Here is a 6,450-nt window from a genome sequence, read left to right as displayed (position 1 = left end):
TTCCTTTCAAAAAAATAATTCCTAATACATGTTTGACAGCCCCCACGTAGTTTCAGCATCTGCTTGTGAAAAATCCAGCCTGCAACACTCCTCCTGAGATGGGTTGAAGCCCAAAAAACAAGCCATGCCCACAGTGAGCAGGATTCTCCCTCTAGCCCTAGGGTCACAGTTACTTGACAATTCACTATACTTCAACCTTGCCCCAGAGCCTTCTGAAAATAAACCATCATTTAGCACAGTGGCAGGCATGCATAAACTATCTCTCTGTGGATTCCACAGAGCCTGAAACCTTATTTATTTAGTCAAGGACCTGCTGGATTGGAGGTTTTAGCTGCTGCTCAGCTTTGGAGAGGAAAATGCATTGAAATGAAAAATGGAGGGATGCAGAAGGCATTCAAACGCTGAAATATTCCTGACGTGCCCATCTAAAATTTTAAGTCATTTGAAATTATTTCTCTCGTTTCTTGAGTAGCATTTGTAGTACACTGTGAGCTTCTAAGTTTAAATACATACAAAACAATACTCAAGTACAAAAATAACTTTCATATATTCTGAGTATATAATTGCTACAATCCAGAGTGGGATCAGATACCCCATTATGCTTAGCCATAAACTTAAATAATTAAGCAAAGATATTTACCAGAGCTCTATTAGCAATAGTCTGAGACTGAAAGGACTTGGTGGTGCTTTATATATCTGTAAAGGACCATGTTTTATAATTGATTAACCCCAATAAATCTCATCATCTCTTGCTAATTTAGCCTCTATACCACCATATTCAACAAACCTAAACAAAGTATTATAGTAATCATATGTATTTTCATAAAACATTAGGTCAAGGTGTAGCTTTATGAGATGGAAAAATAAGCTATATTTTCTAATCTGATAATGCTTTTATTTCCATGAAACCATTTATGAAATTAAAAGATAAAGGAAACTATAGTACTAAATTGGGAATAAAGAGTTTAATTGAATTGGCACATAAAGCATGAACATACTGCCCACACCCTCCTCAAATATTTAATAATCTTAAATATTTTATTAAATCAGATATACATATATAAGGGAAAGTAAGAATACAGAAAAGTGCACTTGGATAAACCAAAGTATACCTTGACCTAAAGCATCAGGCTTATACACAGAAGATTTCTTATTAAATAATTACTTTGAACCAAAGCTAGCCCAAACAAACAAAATTTAGTAATTATGCTCACTTAAGCTATTTAGTTACAATGAAAAGTATAGGAAATAGAAATTTCTTTAGGCACTATCATGAAGTATCTTAAGGGAAGGACGAGAGAATTATCAAAAGTACAAAATAGCAAAGCTAATTCCTTTTGTCTTCTGCACAATGAATTAACTAGAATATGTTCAGAAAGAGAACTTTAGATAAAAACCCCAAAATCTGGCAAGCTACTCCTGGTCAATTCTAATGAACAAATTTGTCTCTGTAGCAAAATAGTGAGAAGATATTTAAACAGAGGTGAAATGCCATTAAAGCCTGTTATCAACTGGTTATCCAGAATAAAATTTTGGTTATTTACCTAAAGAATAATTAATTTCAGTATCAATTTAAATATTAATCTAAAGAGGAACAACTCTTTAGAAATAGAAAATTCTCTTATCTAAAGAGTAAACAAATTCTTATTGATTGGGGTAAAGATGAAGAGAATTTTTCCTCTCTCCTGAAGGTTGGAATCTACTGAAATGAACTGAAAATAGGCTGATTAACAGGAAATTAAAGTATATAAATGTATTAATGTGCATAAGCATGGGAGCCATACAAAATATGAGACTCAAAGAAGGGCCAGATGGCTGAAGCTTAAATAGTACCCTCTTAATAGGGGTGGGCGTGATGCCAGAATGTAGGCATTTTTGAGGGGTAGTAAATAAGTTTTAGGAGAATTGAATGAATCTGAAGAGCAGACACTAGCTTGTAAATGATTGTCTTTGGAAACTAAATGGGACCAGAGAACTGATAATATCATGTGATAAAGTCCACCCAGGTGTAGTTACATTCCTCAATCTTCTACCTGAGATGGATAATACAAATTCAGGGAGAAGGATGGAAGGCAATTGTTTTCTCTTTAGTAGGTCTAGTATTAAGGCAGATAAGGAAATTTCAGAAAAAATTCCCACCCTGCACTGGGAGGAAGGGAGACAGGAAAGGTCACAAAAGCCTTGATTCTGAGGCAGGTTCTCAGTCCTTGATATTTTCATTCAACGTGCTCAACATGCTAAAGTGCCATATTTTGTGGCACCATTTTCTTAGCCCAAACATTGCCTAAAAGCAGCCACTGATTAAGAAAGTGTTCAAGCTCGACAATACTATGATTTTAATTCCAATTATCTTAATAAACTCCTAGTAATTTACTGAATTAATCTATTTGCATATAGAAGAAACACAGTTAAAAGTCACAAGAAAAATTCTTGCATAAGCTATGTCACATCAAACAAACACTGACCGTTAACCAGCCAGGTAGAGACCCCCATCTACATGACGAAAGATTAGGGTGGAATGGCCAGCTTCCTCACCCACTATGTAAATGGCACACTTAGTCCAGTCAATCTCTGGGTCCTATGTAAATCAGACACTGCATTCTCAAGCTCATCTATAAAACCTCGTGAATTTCACCACAGAACTGGAAGTACATTTCACCACAGAACTGGAAGACCCACTCAGGGGCCCCTCTCTGCAGGAGAGAGAGTTATTCTCTTTTCTCTTTCTTTCACCTATAAAACCACTGCTCTTAAACTCACTACTTGTGTGTTTGCATCCTCGATTCCTTTGATGTGAGACAATAAACCTCGGGTATTTACCCCAAACAACAATGCTGCTTCATTTTGGGGCCACATCTGGGATTGTCAGAAGGGTGAGTACAGGAGCAGACCCCAACTCTTTCTTTTTATTTTGAGGCTCCTAGGTTTCTAAATGTTTCAAGGTTGTAAACTGCTTGGTTTACAATTTGGTAAGGCCTGGGGACATATGAAATTAATCACACCTCTAACTATGCTGGAAAAAGTCAGAGTTTATCTGTGTCTAGTACATAATTAAAACAACTCATCAGGTTTTACACTAGTTAAAAATTGCTAAAAGTTACCACTATAACATGTAATTCAAACTACTAAAAATAGATTTACATGTGAGTTATGTAAAAAAAAGTAAAATGTGTTTAAATAAAAGATTATAAGGCATAGAAATGTAAATTTTGCCTACGGATAAAGGATTGCCTTAAATTAGATAAGATAAAACTAAAGAGTCCCTACATCCGGGTACCGACTCCAGCCGCCTAGACGCTGCCACTATGGTCATGGCGGAGGGGACGGCAGTGCTGAGGCAGAACAGGCCGGGCACCAAAGCGCAGGATTTCTATAATTGGCCTGATGAATCCTTTGATGAAATGGACAGTACACTAGCTGTTAAACAGTATATTCAACAGAACATAAGAGCAGATTTCTCCAATATTGACAAAATTCTTGAACCACCTGAAGGCCAAGATGAAGGTGTGTGGAAGTATGAACATTTAAGGCAGTTCTGCCTTGAGCTAAATGGACTTGCTGTCAAACTTCAGAGTGAATGCCATCCAGATACTTGCACACAAATGACAGCAACTGAACAATGGATTTTTCTTTGTGCAGCTCATAAAACTCCAAAAGAGTGTCCTGCTATAGACTATACTAGACATACACTTGATGGTGCTGCATGTCTTCTGAATAGCAATAAATATTTTCCCAGCAGAGTTAGCATAAAGGAATCATCTGTAGCGAAACTAGGATCAGTATGCCGTAGGATTTACAGAATATTTTCACATGCTTATTTTCATCATCGGCAGATATTTGATGAATATGAAAATGAAACATTTTTGTGTCATCGGTTTACTAAATTTGTGATGAAATACAATTTGATGTCCAAGGATAACCTGATTGTACCAATTTTAGAAGAGGAAGTACAGAATTCAGTTTCTGGGGAAAGTGAAGCATGAAGGGAATCATATGGAAAAATGTACTGATCATATAATTAACATTAATTATGTACTGTATATATCATTTTAGACACATCAATCATGTATCTATATTATAGCTTCTTTGTTTAGTATAGGTTTTTGTATGCTGGGTTTGCCTTTTAAAATGGGAAATACTTTTTAAGTTATTCATAAGCTGTATATTCACCAATGTGGCACTCATGGTTTTTAAATAAGATTAGTATTATCTGTTTATAATGCCTGTTAATAAAAGAATTTACAGTTTGGTAAAATTGCTGCTAAACAATCATTGGATCGGAATCCTCATCAAACAAACCCATCTGTAAAAAAAAATGATTGAGAGCTTGAGGTTTCACACAAGCCATTTACTGAAGAGGTAGAAATGTTTTCCATTGGTTTTACCTTGAGTTTAGATATCCTAAAAAATTCTATAGTACATAGTTTTGTCTTACCTGTTAACTTTCCCCAATTGAGATAAAAGTGTTTTAAAATTCTGTTTATAGTTTTTGATACGCATATATAATTATGTGTATATCTAAATACAAATGCAGATGAAGCATTAGTAATACTTAAATAATTTTACTGTGTAACATAAAGTATAACATACTTGGAAAGGATTTACCTTTCTGCAACAGTGGACTGGTACATACACGATGATCATAATGATAAGGCACATAAATTATGTTCTCACTGGAAACCTGCCCTGTCCACCCCTTCTCGTTTCCCTTAACCTTATCCTCAAACTACTTTAACTGAGAAGCTTTTCACCAGACTGAGTTAGTGGTGGCTTATACCTATTTATATTTGTATTAATTGCTTACAGATTATACCTCATATTAGCAATTACATTACACTACAAGAAAATGTATTTGCATAGGCTCTTGCTTATTTTGTTTTGCAAAAATTATTCTACTTAGAAAACAGTCCTTAAAATGGTTTGACTCTTCCTGTTAGTAATACCAATCTTTCACTTAACCAGCTAGGCAGCATTAAATAGAATTGAAGAAATACTGTAGTATTTGTTTTACACCCCCTCTCCCACGAAGTTTATGTTTGAATTACATGCACGTGTGAGATTATTTGCAATAATTCATAGGTTCCAAGGGTGTTGATGAATAGTCATACAGTTTTTGGACTTTGTTATAATTCATTGTGATAAGAATGATTCAAATGCAGATTTAACAATCTTATAATCTGTTGAATGCCATTTTTGATAAAGCACTGGAGGTCTTATTGCCAAACTTATTGTAATGAGGCACTAAGGGTGAAAACATTGTACATGTTGTGAAGAAAGTATTTAAATCCAACTTTTTTTTTTTTTTTTTTTTTTTTTTTTTTTGAGACGGAGTCTTGCTCTGTCACCCAGGCTGGAGTGCAGTGGCCGGATCTCAGCTCACTGCAAGCTCGGCCTCCCGGGTTCACGCTATTCTCCTGCCTCAGCCTCCGGAGTAGCTGGGACTACAGGCGCCCGCCACCTCGTCCGGCTAGTTTTTTTTTTTTTTTGTATTTTTTAGTAGAGATGGGGTTTCACCGTGTTAGCCAGGATGGTCTCGATCTCCTGACCTCGTGATCCGCCCGTCTCGGCCTCCCAAAGTGCTGGGATTACAGGCTTGAGCCACCACGCCCAGCCTTAAATCCAACTTTTGAACAGATTTAACAAACATGAGGAACTTCTTTTTTATTTAAAAGGGTAATTTTGAAATGAAGATGAACATGTATTTATCTTGTTTTTTCAAATTTAAGGGAATAATTTATACCATCTTTTGAGACAAGAATGTACAGCAAAAATATGGGTAACAGTAGTATACTGAGGGTGTGTGTATATATCATGTATGCATTTCCAAGCTTGCCAGTCTTTTTGGCTTTCAACAGTTCCCACCAGCCACAGTCATTACTGTTCCCCAACCCACAACTAGCTTTTAAGAAGTCTTATGTTCACAGTGAAAGGAATGTTGACTTTGAAATTATGGATTTATATTAATGACACTATAAACCAATGGTAATAGTAATTTTTAAACAAACTTGCTAAATATTGAGAGACTAAACTACTAAGTTAATAAATTATATATAGCAGTGTAGCTGTTCTCTCTAGATGGTGTCTCACAGTGGATTTCTGTGCTTGACTATTTTCCTAGTGAATATTTATACTAAGGTAGTGACTGAGATTTGGTGATCTGGCTGAGTATTTTGAAACACATTTTGAATAATATGGTTTAGGGTTAACGGGGAATTAAATATGATTTTTTTCTTACTCATTTCACCTTCCCTGTATTGTATGTTTGGAATTGATCATAAAACAGCTCCAAAAGAAAAAAAAAAAAAAGAATTATATGAGGGCCAGGTGTGGTGGCTGTCTATAATCCCAGCACTTTGGGAGGCGGAGGAGGAAGGATAGCTTGAACCCAGGAGTTCGAGACCAGCCTAGGCAACAAAGCAAGACCCCACCTCTAAGAAAAACAAAAAGTAT

At 35.8% G+C, this 6,450-nt stretch overlaps 1 pseudogene across 1 annotated transcript; it reads left to right on the top strand.

Moving 5' to 3' along the window:
- Positions 1 to 3,275: 3,275 nt before the first annotated feature.
- On the top strand, positions 3,276 to 4,568 carry LOC104672845 (annotated as a pseudogene). Its single transcript, XR_004059590.1, has one exon. The product of XR_004059590.1 is annotated as an MOB-like protein phocein pseudogene (transcript).
- Positions 4,569 to 6,450: the final 1,882 nt, after the last annotated feature.

This window comes from Rhinopithecus roxellana, chromosome 10, assembly GCF_007565055.1.
Source record: "Rhinopithecus roxellana isolate Shanxi Qingling chromosome 10, ASM756505v1, whole genome shotgun sequence".
Lineage (NCBI taxonomy): Eukaryota > Metazoa > Chordata > Mammalia > Primates > Cercopithecidae > Rhinopithecus > Rhinopithecus roxellana.
The sequence above is the reverse complement of the archived record's forward strand: the minus strand, read 5'-3'. Positions and strand labels throughout refer to the sequence as shown.